The sequence below is a fragment of the Arachis hypogaea genome, chromosome 14 (genome assembly GCF_003086295.3).
Source record: "Arachis hypogaea cultivar Tifrunner chromosome 14, arahy.Tifrunner.gnm2.J5K5, whole genome shotgun sequence".
Classification (NCBI taxonomy): domain Eukaryota; kingdom Viridiplantae; phylum Streptophyta; class Magnoliopsida; order Fabales; family Fabaceae; genus Arachis; species Arachis hypogaea.
In genome coordinates this window covers 60,420,193-60,442,442 of record NC_092049.1, presented here as the reverse complement: position 1 = coordinate 60,442,442, position 22,250 = coordinate 60,420,193, and the positions used below count along the sequence as shown (strand labels likewise).

The 22,250-nt window shown below is 39.6% G+C and overlaps 1 non-coding gene across 1 annotated transcript; it reads right to left on the bottom strand.

Annotated features, from left to right (window-relative positions):
• Window positions 1–2,376: 2,376 nt before the first annotated feature.
• On the bottom strand, window positions 2,377–2,484 carry LOC112746472 (small nucleolar RNA R71). The gene has a single exon (XR_003174354.1). It is a non-coding gene; the product is annotated as a small nucleolar RNA R71 (small nucleolar RNA).
• Window positions 2,485–22,250: the final 19,766 nt, after the last annotated feature.

Sequence of the window (22,250 nt, the reverse complement as noted above, 5' to 3'; positions counted from 1 at the left end):
TTTGGACAACTGACGGTCCATCTTGTTGCTCAGATTAGGTAATTTTATTTTTGTTTTATTTTTAAAAATATTTCTTCAAAAATCTTTCAAAAAAAATTTTTTTCCTTTTGTTTTCGAAAATTATTCCAAATTTTTAAGAATGAATTCTAGACTTTCATGGTAACATGTTGAAGCCTGGCTGGCTGTAAAGCCATATCCAAATTCTTTTGGATTGAGGCTTCCACTTGTCAACATAAAAGGCATGTATATGAAGTTGGATGAAGTATCAGCTGTTATATGCCTGATTTGTATCTTCTAAAGCTTGGCTGGCTAGTGAGCCATGTCTAACCCTTGGATTGGAGCTTTGGGCTAACATTGAAAGATTCCTGGAATTCTTATTAAAAATTTTGAATTTCTTATTTTCTTTTTCCTATATGTTTTTCGAAAAAAAAAATTAAAAGAAAATACAAAAAAAATTCATAAAATCATAAAAAATCAAAAATATTTTGTGTTTCTTGTTTGAGTCTTGAGTCAATTTCAAGTTTGGTGTCAATTGCAATTTTTCTAAAAAAAATTTTATGCATTTTTCGAAAATTCATGCAGTCATAGTGTTCTTCATGATCTTCAAGTTGTTCTTGGCCAGTCCTCTTGTTTGATCTTCATATTTTCTTGTTCTGTGTCTTTTCTTGTTTTTTATATGCATTCTTGCATTCATAGTGTCTATACATGAAAAGTATCTAAGTTTGGTGTCTTGCATGTTTTATTTTCTTGAAAATTTTTCAAAAATAGTTCTTGATGTTCATCTTGACATTCAAAGTGTTCTTGGTGTTCATCTTGACATTCATAGTGTTCTTGCATGCATTCATTGTTTTGATCTAAAAATTCTCATGCATTGAGTCTTTTTCATGTTTTTCTCTTTCTTCATTAAAAATTCAAAAATAAAAAAAAAAATATCTTCCCCTTTTTCACTCATAAAATTCGAAAATTTGAGTTGACTTTTTCAAAAATTTTTAAAAATTTAGTTGTTTCTTATGAGTCAAATCAAATTTTCAATTTAAAAAATCTTATCTTTTTCTAAATCATTTTCAAAAATCAAATCTTTTTTATTTTTCTTATTTATTTTCGAAAATTTTAAAAATATTTTTCAAAAAATCTTTTTCTTAATTTTTTCTCATAATTTTTGAAAATATCATCAACAATTAATGTTTTGATTCAAAAATTTCAAGTTTGTTACTTACTTGTTAAAAAAGATTCAAACTTTAAGTTCTGGAATCATATCTTGTGATTTCTTGTGAATCAAGTCATTAATTGTGATTTTAAAAATCAAATCTTTTTCAAAACTAATTTCAATCATATCTTTTCAAAAATATCTTTTTATCTTATCTTTTTCAAATATCTTTTCTTACTTCTTATCTTCTTATCTTCTAAAAATTGATTTTCAAAATTTGTTTCAACTAACTAATTAACTTTTTGTTTGTTTCTTATCTCTTTCAAAACTACCTAACTAACAATCCCTCTCTAATTTTCGAAAATGCCTCCCTCTTTTTCAAAAAATTATTTTTAATTAATTAATTGTTTCAATTTTTAATTCTAACTTTATTTCTTATCTAATTTTCGAAAATAACTAACCCCTTTTCAAAAGTATTTTTGAAAACTTCTTCCTCTCATCTCCTTCTATTTATTTAATTACTTACTAACACTTCTCTTCATCCCATATCTCTGCTCTCCTCACTCTTGTGTTTGGATTTTCCTCCCTTCTCTTTCCTTACATTACATTCTTTTCTTCTTCTACTCACAAAAAGGAATCTCTATACTGTGACATAGAGGATTCCATATTTTCTTTGTTATTCCCTTCTTTGTCATATAAGCAGGAGCAAGGACAAGAACATTCTTGTTGAAGCAGATCCTGAACCTGAAAGGACTCTGAAAAGAAAACTAAGAGAAGCTAAAATATAATAATCCAGAGACAACCTTACAGGAATTTTCGAACAGGAAGAGGAGATGGCAGCCGAAAATAATAATAATGCAAGGAGGATGCTTGGTGACTTTACTGCACCTAATTCCACTTTACATGGAAGAAGCATCTCCATCCCTACCATTGGAGCAAACAATTTTGAGCTTAAACCTCAATTAGTTTCTCTGATGCAACAAAACTGCAAGTTTCATGGACTTCCATCTGAAGATCCCTTTCAGTTTTTAACTGAATTCTTGCTGATATGTGACACTGTTAAGACTAACGGAGTAGATCCTGAAGTCTACACGCTCGTGCTTTTCCCATTTGCTGTAAGAGACAGAGCTAGAATATGGTTGGACTCTCAACCTAAGGATAGCCTGAACTCTTGGGATAAGCTGGTCAAGGCTTTCTTAGCCAAGTTCTTTCCTCCTCAAAAGCTGAGTAAGCTTAGAGTGGATGTTCAAACCTTCAGACAGAAAGAAGGTGAATCCCTCTATGAAGCTTGGGAGAGATATAAGGAACTAACCAAAAAGTGTCCTTCTGACATGCTTTCAGAATGGACCATCCTGGATATATTCTATGATGGTCTGTCTGAATTAGCTATGATGTCATTGGATACTTCTGCAGGTGGATCCATTCATCTAAAGAAAATGCCTGCAGAAGCTCAAGAACTTATTGACATGGTTGCTAACAACCAGTTTATGTACACTTCTGAGAGGAATCCTATGAGTAATGGGACGCCTCAGAAGAAGGGAGTTCTTGAAATTGATACTCTGAATGCCATATTGGCTCAGAATAAAATATTGACTCAGCAAGTCAATATGATTTCTCAGAGTCTGAATGGAATGCAAGTCGCATCTAACAATACTCAAGAGGCATCTTCTGAAGAAGAAGCTTATGATCTTGAGAACCCTGCAATAGCAGAGGTGAATTACATGGGTAAACCTTATGGAAACACTTATAATCCCGCATGGAGAAATCACCCAAATCTGTCATGGAAGGATCAACAAAAGCCTCAACAAGGCTTTACTAATGGTGGAAGAAACAGGTTTAGCAATAGCAAGCCTTTTCCATCATCCACTCAGCAACAGACAGAGAACTCTGAACAAAATACCTTTAATTTAGCAAACTTAGTCTCTCATCTATCTAAGGCCACTCTGAGTTTCATGAATGAAACAAGGTCCTCCATTAGAAATTTGGAGGCACAAGTGGGCCAGCTGAGTAAGAAGATCACTGAAACCCCTCCTAGTGCTCTCCCAAGCAATACAGAAGAAAATCCAAAAGGAGAGTACAAGGCCATTGATATAACCATCATGGCCGAATCTAAGGAGGAAGGGGAGGACGTGAATCCCAAGGAGGAAGACCTCCTGGGACTTCCAGTGATCAATAAGGAGTTTTCCTCTGAGGAACCAAAGGGATCTAAGACTCATCTAGAGACCATAGAGATTCCATTGAACCTCCTTATGCCATTCATGAGCTCTGAACAATATTCTTCTTCTGAAGAGAATGAAAATGTTACTGAAGAGCAAGTTGCCAAGTTCCTTGGTGCAATCATGAAGCTGAATGCCAATTTATTTGGTAATGAAACTTGGGGAGATGAACCTCCCCTGTTCACCAATGAACTAAATGCATTGGATCAACTGCGATTGCCTCAGAAGAAGCAGGATCCTGGAAAGTTCCTAATACCTTGCACCATAGGCACCATGACCTTTGAGAAGGCTCTATGTGACCTTGGGTTAGGAATAAACCTCATGCCACTCTCTGTAATGGAGAGAAACTGGGAATCTTTGAGGTACAAGCTTCTAAAATCTCATTAGAGATGGCAGACAATTCCAGAAAATAGGCTTATAGACAAGTAGAGGACATATTAGTAAAGGTTGAAGGCTTTTACATCCCTGCTGATTTCATAGTCCTAGATACTGGGAAGGATGAGGATGAATCCATCATCCTTGGAAGACCCTTCCTAGCCACAGCAAGAGCTGTGATTAATGTTGACAGAGGTGAACTAGTCCTTCAATTGAATGAGGACTCCCTTGTGTTTAAAACTCAAGGACATCCTTCTGTAAACATGGAAAAGAGGCACAGTAAGCTTCTCTCAGTACAGAGTTAATTAAAGCCCCACAGTCAAACTCTAAGTTTGGTGTTGGGAGGCCTCAGCCAAACTCTAAGTTTGGTGTTGAACTCCCATATCCAAACTCTAAGTTTGGTGTTGGGAGTCTATAAAATTAACCTGATCACCTGTGTGGCTCCATGAGAGCCCACTGTCAAGCTATTGACATTAAAGAAGCGCTTGATTGGGAGGCAACCCAATTTTTATTTATCTAATTTTATTTTTATTTTATTGTTCTTTCATGTTTTATTAGGTTCATGATCATGTGGAGTCACAAAATAAATAGAAAAATCAAAAACAGAATAAAAAACAGCAGAAGAAAAATCACACCCTGGAGGAAGGGCTTACAGGCGTTTAAACGCCAGTAAGGAGCATCTGGCTGGCGTTCAACGCCAGAACAGAGCATGGATCTGGCGTTGAACGCCCAAAATAAGCAGCATCCTGGTGTTCAGACACCAGGAATGCACACTGAGGAAAATTGGCGCTAAACGCCAGAAACAAGCATAGAACTGGCGTTCAACGCCAGAAACATGCTGCATCTGGGCGCTGAACGCCCAGAACAAGCACAAATTCGGCGTTTAAACGCCAGAATTGCATGCAAAGGCATTTTACATGCCTAGTTGGTGCAGGGATGTAATTCCTTGACACCTCAGGATCTGTGGACCCTACAGGATCATCTCAGCATCTGCGGACCCCACAGGATCCCCACCTACCTCCACTCATACTCTTCCCTCTTCTCATTCATCCTCTCTTCCCAATAAACACCCTTCTGCAAAACCCTTCACCAATCACCTCAAGCTCTCTTCCCTATTACCCATCCACCATTCACATCCATCCACTCTTTCCCATAAACCTACCTCATAAACCCCACCTACCTTCAAAATTCAAAATCACTTTCCCACCCAAACCCACCCTAAATGGTCAAACTTAACCCCTCTCCCTCCACTATATAAACCTCTCCATTCTTCTTCATTTTAACACAACTCTCTCTCCCTCTCCTCCATTTCTTCTTCTTCATCTATTCTTTCTTCTCTTGCTCGAGGGCGAGCAATATTCTAAGTTTGGTGTGGTAAAAGCATAAGCTTTTTGTTTTTCCATTACCATTGATGGCACCTAAGACCGGAGAATCTTCTAAAAAAGGGAAAGGGAAGACAAAAGCTTCCACCTCTGAGTCATGGGAGATGAAAAGATTCATCTCCAAAGCCCATCAAGACCACTTCTATGATGTTGTGGCCAAGAAGAAGGTGATCCCCGAGGTCCCTTTCAAACTCAAGAAAAATGAGTATCTGAAGATCCGACATGAGATCCATAGAAGAGGTTGGGAAGTTCTAACAAACCCCATCCAACAAGTCAGAATTCTAATGGTTCAAGAGTTCTATGCTAATGCATGGATCACTAGGAACCATGATCAAAGTAAGAACCCGAACCCAAAGAATTATCTCAACATGGTTCGGGGGAACTACTTAGATTTTAGTTCGGAAAATGGAAGAGAACGCACGCCCCTACACAAGGAGAGTCAAATTTGATCAAAGGTTGGACCAAGTCCTTATGGACATACGTGTGGAAGGAGCTCAATGGAAGATTGACTCAAAAGGCAAACCGGTTCAACTGAGAAGACTGGACCTTAAGCCTGTAGCTAGAGGATGGTTGGAGTTCATTCAACGCTCAATTATTCCCACTAGCAACCGGTCTGAAGTTACTATAGACCGGGCCATCATGATCCATAGCATCATGATTGGAGAAGAAGTGGAGGTTCATGAGATTATACCTCAAGAACTCTACAAGGTGGCTGACAAGTCCTCCACTATGGCAAGGTTAGCTTTTCCTCACCTCATTTGCCATCTATGCAATTCAGCTGGGATTGACATAGAGGGAGATGTCCTCATTGATGAGGACAAGCCCATCACTAAGAAAAGGATGGAGCAAACAAGAGAGCCCATTCATGGATCTCAAGAGACGCATGAAGAAGCTCATCACCAAGAAATCCCTGAGATGCCTCAAGGGATGCACTTTCCTCCACAGAACTTTTGGGAGCAAATCAACACCTCCCTAGGAGAACTGAGTTCCAACATGGGATAACTAAGGGTGGAACATCAAGAGCACTCAATCATCCTCCATGAAATTAGAGAAGATCAAAGAGCTATGAGGGAGGAGCAACAAAGACAAGGAAGAGACATAGAAGAGCTCAAGGACATCATTGGTTCCTCAAGAAGAAAACGCCACCATCACTAAGGTGGACTCATTCCATGTTCTCAAATTTTCTGTTTTTCGTTTTCTTTATGTTAAGTGTTTATCTATGTTTGTGTCTTTATTACATGATCATTAGTATCTAAGTGTCTATGCCTTAAAGTAGTGATATGAATCCATCACCTCTCTTAAATGAAAAATGTTTTAATTCAAAAGAACAAGAAGTACACAAGTTTCAAATTTATCCTTGAACTTAGTTTAATTATATTGATGTGGTGACAATACTTTTTGTTTTCTGAATGAATGCTTGAACAATGCATATGTCTTTTGAAGTTGTTGTTTAAGAATGTTAAATATGTTGGCTCTTGAAAGAATGATGACAAGAAGACATGTTATTTGATAATCTGAAAAATCATAAAAGTGATTCTTGAAGCAAGAAAAAGCAGTGAATACAAAGCTTGCAAAAAAAATGGCAAAAAAAAAATAGAAAAAGAAAAAGCAAGCAGAAAAAGCCAAAAGCTCTTAAAACCAAAAGGCAAGAGCAAAAAGACAATAACCCTTAAAACCAAAAGGCAAGGGTAATAAAAAGAATCCCAAGGCTTTGAGCATCAGTGGATAGGAGGGCCTAAAGGAATAAAATCCTGGCCTAAGCGGCTAAACCAAGCTGTCCCTAACCATGTGCTTGTGGCGTGAAGATGTCAAGTGAAAACTTGAGACTGAGCGGTTAAAGTCAAGGTCCAAAGCAAAAAAAAAAGAGTGTGCTTAAGAACCCTGGACACCTCTAATTGGGGACTTTAGCAAAGCTAAGTCACAATCTGAAAAGGTTCACCCAGTTATGTGTCTGTGGCATTTATGTATCCGATGGTAATACTGGAAAACAAAGTGCTTAGGGCCACGGCCAAGACTCATAAAGTAGCTGTGTTCAAGAATCAACATACTGAACTAGGAGAATCAATAACACTATCTGAACTCTGAGTTCCTATGGATTCCAATCATTCTGAACTTCAATGGATAAAGTGAGATGCCAAAACTATTCAAGAGGCAAAAAGCTACAAGTCTCGCTCATCTGATTGGAGCTATGTTTCATTGATAGTTTGGAATTAATAGTATATTCTCTTCTTTTTATCCTATTTGATTTTCAGTTGCTTGGGGACAAGCAACAATTTAAATTTGGTGTTGTGATGAGGGGATAATTTATACGCTTTTTGGCATTGTTTTTAGTATGTTTTTAGTAGGATCTAGTTACTTTTAGGGATGTTTTTATTAGTTTTTATGTTAAATTCACATTTCTATAATTTACTATGAGTTTGTGTGTTTTTCTGTGATTTCAGGCATTTTCTGGCTGAAATTGAGGGACTTGAGCAAAAATCAGATTCAGAGGTTGAAGAAGGACTGCTGATGCTGTTGGATTCTGACCTCCCTGCACTCAAAGTGGATTTTCTGGAGCTACAGAACTCAAAATGACGCACTTCCAAATGCGTTGGAAAGTAGACATCTAGGGCTTTCCAGTGATATATAATATTCCATACTTTTCTCAAGTTTAGACGACGCAAAAGGGCGTTGAACGCCAGTTCTACGCTGCAGTCTAGAGTTAAACATCAGAAACACGTCACGAACCAGAGTTGAACGCCAAAAACACGTTACAACTTGGCGTTCAACTCCAAAAGAAGCCTCTGCATGTGTAAACTTCAAGCTCAGCCCAAGCACACACTAAGTGGGCCTCGGAAGTGGATTTATGCATCAATTACTTACTTCTGTAAACCCTAGTAACAAGTTTAGTATAAATAGGACTTTTTACTATTGTATTAGACATCTTGGGACGTCTAGTTCTTAGATCATGGGGCCTGGCCATTCGGCCATGCCTGAACCTTCATCACTTATGTATTTTCAACGGTAGAGTTTCTGCACTCCATAGATTAAGGTGTGGAGCTCTACTGTTCCTCATGATTTAATGCAAAGTACTACTGTTTTATGTTCAATTCAACTTATTCTGCTTCTAAGATATCCATTCGCACCCAAGAACATGATGAATGTGATGATTATGTAACGCTCATCATCATTCTCACTTATGAACGTGTACCTGAAAAACACTTCCGTTCTACATGCAAACAAGCTAGAACGAGTATCTCTTAGATATCTAATACAGAGGACCGAGTCCGAGATATTAGAATCTTCGTGGTATAAGTTAGAACCCATGGATGGCCATTCCTGAGATCCGGAAAGTTTAAACCTTGTCTGTGGTATTCCGAGTAGGATCTGGAAAGGGATGGCTGTGACGAACTTCAAACTCGCGAGTGCTGGGCGCAGTGACAGACGCAAAAGGAGGGTGAACCCTATTCCAGTATGATCGAGAACCTCCAGATGATTAGCCGTGCCGTGACAGAGCATTTGGACCTTTTTCACAGAGAGGATGGGATGTAGCCATTGACAACGGTGATGCCTTACAGAAAGCTTGCCATGGAAAGGAGTAGGAAGGATTGGATAAAGACAGCAGGAAAGCAGAGGTTCAGAGGAACGAAAGCATCTCTATACGCTTATCTGAAACCCTCACCAATGAATTACATAAGTATTTCTATCTTTATTTTATGCTTATTTATTATTATTATTCGAAAACTCCATAACCATTTGATATCCGCCTGACTGAGATTTACAAGGTGACCATAGCTTGCTTCAAGCCGACAATCTCCGTGGGATCGACCCTTACTCACGTAAGGTTTTATTACTTGGACGACCCAGTGCACTTGCTGGTTAGTTGTATCGAAGTTGTGACAAATTATGAATTAAGATTAGAGCACCAAGTTTTTGGAGCCATTACCAGGGATCACAATTTCGTGCACCACTAACCCAAGAGGGGAATGCAAAGCCATTACTCTAAGAAGTGGGAAGGTTGTGGAGAAAGGAACCCCAAGCAAAGACAACCATGAAGAAGTTACAGAAAAGCATGGGAACAAGGATGAAGGAGAGATCCTTGCTCCACCTCAACCAAAATCAGTCTTGAAGCCTTATGTGCCAAAAGCACTATACCCACAAAGACTAGGAAAAGATGGGAAGGATGGCCAGTTCTCTAAGTTCCTAGAGATCTTTAAGAAGCTCCAAATTAACATACCATTTGCTGAGGCATTAGAACAAATGCCACTCTATTCCAAATTTTTGAAGGAGCTTATAACCAAAAAGAGGAACTGGGAGGCAAAAGAAACCATAGTATTGACTAAGGAATGCGGCGCCATCATACAGAAGAAACTGCCTCAAAAGCTGAAAGACCCAGGGAGTTTTCAAATCCCCTGCATCATAGGGGATATCACTATTGAGAAAGCTTTGTGTAATTTGGGAGCTAGCATAAACCTTATGTCCCTAACCATGATGAGAAGGATGAAGATTGAGGAAGCCAAGCCAACAAGAATGGCACTTCAATTGGCTGACAGAATATTTAAGTTTCCACATGGGGTGGTGGAAGACTTGCTAGTGAAAGTAGAAGAATTCATTTTTCCTGCTGATTTTGATGTGCTGGACATGGAAGAAGAGGCCAACACGTCAATTATCCTAGGAAGACCATTTCTAGCTACTGCTGGAGCCATCATTGATGTGCAAAAAGGGGAACTAGTCTTGAGGTTGCATGAAGAGAAAATGGTCTTCAACGTCTTTAAAGCAATGAGTTACCCCAAGGAACCCATAAGAGAATGCATGCTGGTAGACACCATGGAACAGATAGTTCAAGAAGTCTTGGAAGAAGAACAATGTGGAGGAACCATTGAGCTGGAACAAGCACCAGATGGAGAACTACCACAAGCAACCATGAGAAACTCAATCATGCCAACCACTACAGACAACAAAGATGCAGAGTCACGAAAACTAGAGCTGAAGATCTTACCACCCAGCTTGAAATATGTATATCTGGGTGCTAATAACACTCACCCAGTGATCATAAATTCAAGTCTAAGTAAGGAACAAGAAGATGAGCTTATCCAAGTGCTGAGACAACACAAGGATGCCATAGGCTGGACACTTGCAGATTTAAAAGGGACCAGTCCTTCAATGTGTATGCATAAAATCTTACTTGAAGAAGATACCAAACCTTCAAGACAACAACAAAGGAGGCTGAACCCAACTATGAATGAAGTGGTTCAGAAAGAAGTGTTGAAATTGTGGCAAGCAGGGGTGATCTACCCCATCTCAGACAGCCCTTGGGTAAGCCCGGTGCAAGTAGTCCCTAAGAAGGGAGGGATCACTGTTGTGACAAATGAGAAGAATGAATTGATACCCACAAGGACAGTGACCGGATGGCATATGTGCATTGACTACCGGAAACTTAATGAAGCCACCCGGAAGGACCACTTTCCCCTACCTTTCATGGACCAGATGCTTGAGAGATTGGCAGGACATGAGTATTATTGCTTTCTGGATGGGTATTCGGGCTATAATCAAATTGTTGTAGACACCAAAGATCAGGAAAAAACTTCATTTGCTTGTCCATATGGTGTCTTTGCTTATAGGAGAATGCCCTTTGGATTGTGCAATGCACCTGCAACATTCCAAAGGTGCATGCTCTCCATTTTTTCAGACATGATTAAGAAGTTCATAGAAGAATTCATGGATGACTTCTCTGTATTTGGGAACTCATATTCTGATTGCGTATACCATCTTGTTCTTGTGCTAAAAAGATATCAAGAAACCAACCTGGTTTTAAACTGGGAGAAGTGCCATTTTATGGTAACTGAAGGGGTGGTTCTTGGTCACAAGATTTCAAAAGATGGCATAGAAGTGGACAAGGCAAAAGTGGAAGTAATTGAAAAATTACCTCCACCATGCAATGTCAAAGCAATCAGAAGTTTTTTGGGACACGCTGGGTTCTATAGGAGGTTTATCAATGATTTTTCAAAGATTGCAAAACCCCTTAGCAACCTACTTGTCTCAAATACTCCCTTTGTTTTTGATAGAGAGTGCATGGTAGCCTTTGATGAAATTAAAAAGAAACTCTCCTCTGCACCTATTATAGCACCACCAAGCTGGGATCTTCCCTTTGAACTAATGTGTGATGCATCTGATTTTGCTGTTGGTGTTGTTCTAGGATAGAGGAAAGACAAGCTAGTACATGTTATTTACTATGCTAGCAAGGTTCTTAATGAGAATCAAAAGAACTATGCCACCACTGAGAAAAAACTTTTAGCCATAGTTTTTGCTTTTGATAAGTTTAGATCATATCTTATTGGCTCAAAAGTAATTATGTTCACTGATCATGCAGCAGTCAAGTACTTGCTTACCAAACAAAAATCTAAGCCCAGACTAATAAGGTGGATTCTGCTACTCCAAGAATTTGATATTGAGATTAAAGATAGGAGCAGAGCAGAGAACAAGGAAGCTAACCACCTCTCTAGAATCCCACAAGAAGAAGAGATGCAGCAAGTAGCAGTAAATGAAAGCTTTCCTGATGAACAGTTGATGATGATTCGAGTAGCCCCTTGGTTTGCAGACATAGCTAACTTCAAGGCTATTGGGGAACTACCAACTAACATCAATAGGCACATAAGGAGGAAGTTAATCAAGTATGCCAAATACTACATCTTTGATGACCCCTATTTGTTCAAAAAGTGTGCTGATGGAATCCTAAGAAGGTGTATATCCCATGAAGAAGAGCAGGAAGTATTATGGCAGTGCCATGGATCCGCATATGGAGGTCACTTCAGTGGAGAAAGAACAGCAGCAAAAGTGCTTCAATCCGGATTTTACTGGCCAACAATGTTTAAGGATGCCAAGCAAATGGTGTCAAGGTGTGATGAATGCCAAAGAGCTGGTAATCTAACCAAGAGAAATGAGATGCCACAGCAATTCATACTAGAGCTGGAGCTATTTGATGTATGGGGGATTGATTTCATGGGACCCTTCCCAACCTCCTACTCAAATAGCTACATATTGGTGGCTGTTGATTATGTCTCAAGGTGGGTAGAAGCCATAGCCACTGCAATAAATGACCACAAAGTTGTGATAAGCTTCTTGAGAAGGAACATCTTCAGCAGATTTAGAGTTCTAAGAGCTCTCATTAGTGATGGAGGGACACACTTCTGCAACAAACAACTCGAGACACTCCTTCTCAGATATGGAGTAAAGCACAAAGTGGCAACTCCATACCACCCACAGACCAACGGGCAAGCTGAAATCTCCAACAGAGAGCTAAAAAGAATCCTTGAAAAAACGGTTAGAAGCTCAAGAAAGGATTGGTCTAAGACACTGGATGATGCACTATGGCCCTACAAGACAGCCTATAAGACTCCCATTGGGATGTCTCCATACCAACTGGTATATGGCAAGGCTTGTCACTTACCAGTTGAACTTGAGCATAGAGCATTTTGGGCTCTAAAAATGTTAAAATATAATGAGCAAGCTGATGGAGAAAAGAGATTAATGCAACTCAATGAGCTGGAGGAGTTTAGAAACCAAGCATATGAGAATGCAAAAATCTATAAAGAAAACACAAAAAGGTGGCATGACCAAAAGATAGGAAGAAGGGAGTTCACTGAAGGACAGAAGGTGTTACTCTACAACTCAAGACTCAAGTTCTTCCTTGGGAAACTTAAGTCTCGATGGTCAGGACCTTTCACCATACTCAAGGTGTTTCCCTATGGACATGTGGAGCTCATGGAGGACAAGACTCAGAGAACTTTTACTGTCAATGGCCATAGACTCAAACACTACTTGGGGGGCTCCTTAGAGGAGCAGAGAGTGAGCTACAAGCTCAGCTAAAGATAAAGGACTGTCAAGCTAATGACAATAAAGAAGTGCTAGTTGGGAGGCACCCCAACACTTTATCCTTTTTTTATTTAATTGCTTTCTTAGAAGTAGTTTAAAATCTATTGCTTTAGATAGTTTAATTTTCAGTCTCACATTTGTGTTACATTACCAAATTAGGATTAGTTTACAATTGTAGATTAGAAAGTTTGATATTAGCTTTGGTAGCTAGATTTTCTTTACACTCTTTTATTTCTTCCTATTCTGGAATTGCAACTTGATGAGGGAATAAATCATGATGAGTGAATGGGCTGAGAACTAGCTAAATTGCTAAGTTTGGTGTGGCCTCCCACCCTCTTAATCTAGGCTTACAAATAATTTATAGCTTGATTTTGAAGAGTAAGCCCAGAGATTAAGTTTGGTGTGGCCACCACCAAGGATCACCTAGTAGCCCAAGTCACCCAATTTGAAAGCACTTAATGCTTTGGGTAAGAACATGAATGTGGCTTAATGAGTTCAGAAGAATTGGAATCAAAAGAAAATGAAAAGATTGATAATTACTCCATTCTTATGAACACATTAAATACACAATGATGGAACCAATTTATTAAGATGCCAAAAGATTAAGTTTGGTGTCCCAAGGGACACCCATCAGTTGCAATCCAAATCACTCTTGATGAGAAGGAATGTGAAGGGGTTCTTTTGTCATTACTAATTAGTTCAGTTTCAATTTCAGGAGAAAAGATGGGGCCCAAATGGTAAACAACTCACAAAGCAAGGAAGTCAAAGTGTACTTGCACTTTGGAACACAACACATGTAGAAGACACTGTGAGAAAAGAGTTGGCGCCTCTTCCCACGCTAGGCGCCACTCCCCAAGTGGGAAAACATTTAACCCTTTTTATTTCCTACCTTTCGACCATACCATTCACCCCTTATAAAAGCCTCACCTCCCCAACTCCTCTCCCACTTCAAAACCCCAATCACACATGAAAAGCATACACCCCTCATCTTCCTTTCTCTTTCTACTATCCCTCTCATCTCCTACTTTCTTTCTTTCTTCTTTTTCTTGATTGGGACAATCAAGTCCTAAGTTTGGTGTTGGAGCAAAACCTTGTTTGCTTGCTCTTTCTTGCAACCCCCATTTTTTCCCAACCTCAAACACACTCTCTCAACCTAATGGCACCACCAAAAAGCTCAGCCTCAAAGAAAAGAAAAACTAAGGAACCAACCTCTGGATCCTCAAGCTCTTTCAATGACTATAAGTTCCTCTCTATTCAACCAAAATCAATTTTATGGTTGGGTGAGTGAGAGGGAGATCATTCCAGAAGTTGGGTTTCAACTAGGGAGGAATGAGCATCTTGAAATCAACATTGAGATCAACAATAGGGGTTGGTCACTTCTATGCAACCCACCAAGGAAAGTGGAAGAGAGCTTGGTGAGGGAATTCTACGCTAACGTAGTGCCTCAACCAGGACAAAACTATGGCTACATTAGCTATGTAAGGGGGAAGTCCATTGACTACAGCCCCTCTAGCATAGAAAGAATGCTAATGGTGAAGAGGGCAAGCTCCACTCGGAGCTATGAAAAAAGAATGAAGCAGCAAGACCTTGGGTTTGATGAGATCCTGAATGAAATTTGTGTGCTAAATGTGCGTTGGATAAATAATAAGGATGCGAAACCCAACCAATTGAGGAGAAGAGATTTGAACCCCCAAGCTAGAGTGGTGCACAAATTGTGAATCACACTTTTCACAACTCGTACCACTAACCAGCAAGTGCACTGGGTCGTCCAAGTAATACCTTACGTGAGTAAGGGTCGATCCCACGGAGATTGTTGGTTTGAAGCAAGCTATGGTTATCTTGCAACTCTTAGTCAGGATATTAATTTGTGGTTATCAGTTGACTTGCAAATGAACAAGAGAGCATGAATTACAGGTTACTTGTTATGCAGTAATGGAGAATATGTTGGGGTTTTGGAGATGCTTTGTCTTCTGAATTTCAGCTTTTCTGTTGTATTCCACTTCCCTCATGCATGCAAAAGTGCAAAGTTCCTTCCATGGCAAGCTGTGTGTTGGTGGATCACCGTTGTCAATGACTACCATCCGTCCTCTTAGTGAAAATGGTCAACGTGCGCTGTCACTACACGGCTAATCATCTGTCGGTTCCCACTCATGCTGGAATAGGATCCATTGATCCTTTTGCGTCTGTCACTACGGCCAACACTCGCGAGTTTGAAGCTCGTCACAGCCATCCAATCCCAGAATCCTACTCGGAATACCACAGACAAGGTTTAGACTTTCCAGATTCTCATGAATGCCACCATCAATCTAGCTTATACCACAGAGATTCTGATTAAGAAATCTAAGAGATACTCATTCAATCTGATGTAGAACGGAGGTGGTTGTCAGACACACGTTCATGGATTGAGGAAGGTGATGAGTGTCACGGATCATCACCTTCTCTATAATTAAGCGCGAATGAATATCTTAGATAGGAACACGCATGTTTGAATGGAAAACAGAAATAGTTGCATTAATTCATCAAAACACAGCAGAGCTCCTCACCCCCAACAATGGAGTTTAGAGACTCATGCCGTTAGAGATTACAAAGTTCAGATTTGAAAATGTCATTAGATGAAAAATAAATCTCTAAAAGTTGTTTAAATACTCAACTAGTAACCTAGGTTTACAGAAAATGAGTAAACTATGATAGATAGTGCAGAAATCCACTTCTGGGGCCCACTTGGTGTGTGCTGGGGCTGAGACTTAAGCTTCTCACGTGCCTGGGCTGTTTTGGGAGTTCAACGCCAGGTTGTAACCTGTTTCTGGCATTGAACTCCAACTTGTAACTTGTTTCTGGCGCTGGACGCCAGACTACAACATGGAACTGGCGTTGAATGCCAGTTTACGTCATCTATCCTTGAGCAAAGTATAGACTATTATATATTTCTGGAAAGCCCTGGATGTCTACTTTCCAACGCAATTAGAAGCGCACCAATTGGACTCCTGTAGCTCCAGAAATTCCATTCCGAGTGCTGAGAGGTCAGAATCCAACAGCATCAGCAGTCCTTTTTCAGCCTGAATCAGATTTTTGCTCATCTCCCTCAATTTCAGCCAGAAAATACCTGAAATTACAGAAAAACACACAAACTCATAGTAAAGTCCAAAAATATGAATTTTGCCTAAAAACTAATGAAAATATACTAAAAACTAACCAAATCATACTAAAAACTATATGAAATTAACCCCAAAAAGCGTATAAAATATCCGCTCATCACAACACCAAACTTAAACTGTTGCTTGTCCCCAAGCAACTAGACAAATAAAATAAAATACAAATAAGTCACGAAGCAATAATATCTCAGAGTTCTTGAGTGAAGCTCAGATTCTAATTAGATGAGCGGGACTAGTAGCTTTTTGCTTCCGAACAGTTTTGGCATCTCACTTTATCCATTAAAGCTCAGAATGATTGGCATCTATAGGAACTTAGAATTCAGATAATGTTATTGATTCTCCTAGTTCAGTATGTTGATTCTTGAACACAGCTACTTTATGAGTCTTGGTCGTGGCCCTAAGCACTTTGTTTTCCAGTATTACCACCGGATACATAAATGCCACAGACACATAATTGGGTGAACCTTTTTAGATTGTGACTCAGCTTTGCTAAAGTCCCCAATTAGAGGTGTCCAGGGTTCTTAAGCACACTCTTCTTTTTGCTTTGGACCTTGACTTTAACCGCTCAGTCTCAAGTTTTCACTTGACACCTTCACGCCACAAGCACATGGTTAGGGACAGCTTGGTTTAGCCTCTTAGACCAGGATTTGATTCCCTTAGGCCCTCCTATCCACTGATTCTCAAAGCCTTGGATCCTTTATTACCCTTGCCTTTTGGTTTTAAGGGCTATTGGCTTTTTCTGCTTGTTTTTTTTTTTCTTTGCAAGCTTTGTATTCACTGCTTTTTCTTGCTTCAAGAATCATTTTTATGATTTTTCAGATTATCAATAACATGTCTCATGTTCATCATTCTTTCAAGAGCCAACATATTTAACATTCAAGAACATCAAATTCAAAAGACATATGCTCTGTTCAGGCATTCATTCAGAAGGCAGAAAGCATTGTCACCACATGTAAATAATTAGAATTTCTTTTATTAAGAATTCGAAAAAATATTGCCTCCTTATTCTAAAGAAAATCTTCTATTTTATTCATGTTTAATGATGATGAGAGAAATAAATTATAGCTTAATTGGAGATAAAATCACTACTAATTACTACTATAACTTCTAAGGTAAAACTCAAATAAGAACAATTATCACAGAGTTAAGGCTAAGATTAGAACTCAACAACCTTGAGCTTGGGATGTAGATGTTCCTCTAGTCTGTGGGGTGCTTGGTCCTTCAAGAGATAACTTCTGACGCTTCAGTTCCTTTAAGTCACGCCCTTGCTCTTCTTGTTCCCTGAGCAGTTTACAGAGCATATTGTTTTGATTTTGCTGTTCTTCCTTTATTTGGTCCATAGATTCTTGGAACTTGGTAACAGATGCTTCAAGCTATTCCCAATATTCAAATTGAGGGACTTCCGGGAGAAATTCTTGCGCCCTCCTCTTGATGGGGTCATCCTGCACTTGTTGTTTTTGCATTGTGGTTTTAGTGATTGGTTGCTCCACTGAGATGTACTACGTTATTCCCATCCTTACTCCAGCATCTTTGCAGAGCATAGAGATTAGGCTTGGATAAGCCAACCTGGCATCTTTGGAGTTCTTATTTGCAAGTATGTAAAATTCAGATGGAATCAGTTGATGAACTTCCACTTCTTTTCCCAACATAATGCTATGGATCATCACTGCTCTTTTAACGGTGACTTCAGAACAGTTGCTAGTGGGCAATATAGAACGCCCAATGAAGTCCAGCCATCCTCTGGCTCATGAGTTGATTTGGGACACCCTTGCTGCTGGTGGTCCACCTGGCTCCAGGGATGCATATATCCTCTAGAATCTTATCTAGGCCCTTGTTTGTTCTCATCATTCTCCTATTGAAGGAGTCTGGGTCATCTTTCAGCTGAGGTAGCTTAAAGATTTCCCTGATTTTGTCAGGGTGGATGTGAGCAATCTTTCCTCTGACCATAGTCCGATAGTCATAGAGGGCAGTTCCAGATATTCTCTGCCTGTCTGTTTGCCACAGATTAGCGTAGAACTCCTGAACCATATTCCTTCCCACTTTTGTTTCAGGATTAGCTAGGACTTCCCAGTTCCTGTTTTGAATCTGCTCTTGGATCTCCGGATATTCATCTTCCTTCAGATCGAACTTGACTTCCGGGATCACTGATCTTAGACCCATTATTTTGTAGTAATGGTCTGAATGTTCTTTGGTTAAGAACTTCCCTTGATTCCAAAGTGGTTTTGGAATACTCTCTTTCTTGCCTCTTGGAGTGGGTTATTTTCCTTTAGGAGCCATGATCTTAGTGGGTATAATTTAGTGATCACGGATAAACACACCAAAGTTAGAGGTTTGCTTGTCCTCAAGCAAAAGAAAAGAAAGGAGAGGGATAGAAGGAGAGCTAGTGTCGAATGGTGGATGAGAGGAGGGAGGCCGAATGTGGATTTAAAAGGGAGGGGGGTGGGTTTTCGAAAATTTTAAAAAAGATAAGATAGAAGATATGATTTATAAAAAATAAGTATGATATGAAAAGATGTGATTTAAAATTGAAAAGATATGAAAGATATTTGAAAAAGATAAATTTGGATTTTGAAAAAGATAATGTGGAGATTTGAAAAAGATATTGATGAGTTGAAAAGATTTTAGAAGGAAAAGAGATAGATTTGTTTTGGAAAATTTGAAAAAGAGTTGGATTGGATTGAAAAAGAATTTGTGTTTATGGATTAAGATACATTTGATATTTTTAAAGTACGGTTTTTAGAAATTAGGGTTTTTAGAAATTAGGGTTTGTAACATGTTTATGCAAGAAATCATGAATTGAAACATGAAAATTAAAATTAAAATAAAAAATGTGAAATAAAAACGAATTTACCTCCTCCCCACCATCCTGGCGTTAAACGCCCAAATGCTGCATGTTTTGGGCGTTTATCGCCCAAATGCTGCTTCTCCTGGGCGTTCAACGCCCAGCTGTTGCTTTTTTCTGGCATTGAACACCAGGAACTCCTGTGTCACTAGGCGTTTTTCTAAACGCCCAGGATGCTGTCAATCTGGCGTTAAACGCCCAGAAGGTGCTTCTTTCTGGCGTTCAATGCCCAGAAGATGCTTCTTTCTGGCGTTTAACACCCAGATGGTTATCCTTACTGGCGTTCAACGCCCAGTGGATGCTTCTTTTGGGCGTTGAACGCCCAAAACAGCCTTTTACTGGCGTTTTCTTGCCAGTGAGCTCCTTTTTCCTGTTTTGTGCTCTGAATCCTTCTGTAGCCCTGTGAACTTATGCAATTGATTCTTTACCTTGTTAATATTAATGCTCATGCAATTAAAATAAAAAAATAGAATCAAATAACAGAAAAAGTTAGCTAATGGCTGGGTTGCCTCCCAGCAAGCGCTTCTTTTTTGTCTTTAGCTGGACCTTGCTGAGCTTTTAATCTAGCCTCAGCCTTGAGCACTCTTGTTCAACATTGCCTTCAAGATAGTGCTTGATTCTCTGTCCATTAACAATGAACTTCTTATCAGAATCAATATCTTGAAGCTCCACATAACCGTATAGTGATACACTTATAATCACATATGGTCCCCTCCACCGGGATTTCAGTTTTCCGGGGAATAGCCTGAGCCTAGAGTTAAACAACAGAACCTTTTGTCCTGGTTTAAAGATTCTAGATGACAGCTTTCTGTCATGCCACCTTTTTTATTTCTCTTTATAAAGCTTGGCATTTTCAAAAGCAGTGAATCTGAATTCCTCTAGCTCATTCAGCTGGAGCAATCTTTTTTCTCCAACTAATTTGGCATCAAAGTTTAGAAATCTGGTTGCCCAGTAGGCCTTATGTTCCAGTTCCACGGGCAGGTGACAAGCCTTACTATACACAAGTTGGTATGGAGAGGTCCCTATAGGAGTCTTAAATGCTGTTCTGTAAGCCCACAGAGCATCATCCAAGATTCGTGCCCAATCCTTTCTACGGGTACTTACAGTCCGTTCCAGGATTCTTTTTAGTTCTCTGTTAGAAATTTCAGCTTGCCTATTTGTCTGTGGATGATATGGAGTCGCCACCTTGTGGCGAATCCCATACCGAACCATGGCAGAGTAAAGCTGTTTATTGCAGAAGTGAGTGCCCCCATCACTGATTAGTACCCTAGGGACACCAAACCTGCTGAAGATATGTTTCTGGAGGAACTTCAGCACTGTTTTAGTATCATTGGTGGGTGTGGCAATGGCCTCTACCTATTTTGATACATAGTCAACTGCCACCAGAATATAAGTGTTTGAGTATATTGGTGGGAAAGGCCCCATGAAATCAATACCCCATACATCAAATAGCTCAATCTCCAAGATTCCTTGTTGAGACATGGCGTAACCATGAGGCAAATTACCAGCTCTCTGGCAACTGTCACAGTTACGTACAAACTCTCGGGAATCTCTGTAAAGTGTAGGCCAGTAGAAACCACATTGGAGGACCTTGGTGGCTGTTTGCTCACCTCCGAAATGACCTCCATATTGTGACCCATAGCAATGCCATAAGATCCTTTGTGCTTCTTCTTTAGGCACACACCTACGGATTATTCCGTCTGCACATCTCTTAAAGAGATAGGGTTCATCCCACAAGTAGTACTTTGCATCGGTAATTAATTTTTTCTTTTGTTGCCTGCTGTACTCCTTGGGTATGAACCTTGCGGCTTTATAGTTAGCAATGTCTGCAAACCATGGTGTTTCCTGAATGGCAAACAAATGCTCATCCTGAAAGGTCTCAGAGATTTCAAGAGAGGGAAAGGACGTCCCTCCTACTGGCTCTATCCGGGACAGATGATCAGCCACTTGGTTCTCTGTTCCTTTTCTGTCTCTTATTTCTATATCAAACTCTTGCAGAAGCAACACCCATCTTATGAGCCTGGGTTTTGAATCCTGCTTTGTGAGTAGATATTTAAGAGCAGCATGGTCAGTGTACACAATCACTTTTGATCCTACTAAGTATGATCTAAACTTGTCAATGGCATAGACCACTGCAAGTAATTCCTTTTCTGTGGTTGTGTAATTTTTCTGGGCATTATTTAAAACATGGCTAGCATAATAAATGACATGCAGAAGCTTGTCATGCTTCTGCCCCAATACTGCACTAATGGCGTGATCACTGACATCACACATTAATTCGAATGGTAATGTCCAGTCTGGTGCAGAGATAACTAATGCTGTGACCAGCTTAGCTTTCAGAGTTTCAAACGCCTGCAGCCACTCTGTGTCAAACACAAATGGCGTGTCAGCAGCTAGCAGGTTGCTTAGAGGTTTTGCAATTTTTGAAAAATCCTTTATAAACCTCCTATAGAATCCTGCATGCCCCAGAAAGCTTCTGATTGCCTTAACATTAGCAGGTGGTGGTAATTTTTCAATTACTTCTATTTTAGCTTGATCCACCTCTATTCCCTTGTTTGAAATTTTATGTCCAAGGACAATCCCTTCAGTTACCATAAAGTGACATTTTTCCCAGTTTAAAACTAGGTTGGTCTCTTGGCATCTTTTCAAAACCAGTGTCAGGTGATCAAGACAGGAGCTGAATGAGTCTCTATATACTGAGAAGTCATCCATGAAGAATTCCAGAAATTTTTCCACCATATCAGAGAAAATAGAGAGCATGCATCTCTGAAAGGTTGCAGGCGCATTACACAGCCCAAATGGCATCCTTCTGTAAGCAAACACTCCAGATGGACATGTGAATACTGTTTTCTCTTGATCCTAGGGATCTACTGCAATTTGGTTGTAGCCTGAATAGCCATCCAAAAAATAGTAATAATCATGACCTGCTAGTCTTTCTAGCATCTGGTCTATGAATGGTAAAGGAAAATGATCCTTTCTGGTGGCTGTATTGAGCCTTCTGTAGTCAATACACATGCGCCACCCTGTAACTGTTCTTGTAGGAACCAGTTCATTTTTTTCATTATGAACCACTGTCATGCCTCCCTTTTTGGGGACAACTTTGACAAGGCTCACCCAGGGGCTATCAGAAATAGGATAAATAATCCCAGCCTCCAGTAATTTGGGGACCTCTTTCTGCAACACTTCCTTCATGGCTGGATTTAGCCGCCTCTGTGGTTGAACCACTGGCTTAGCATTGTCCTCCAATAAGATCTTGTGCATGCATCTAGCTGGGCTTATGCCCTT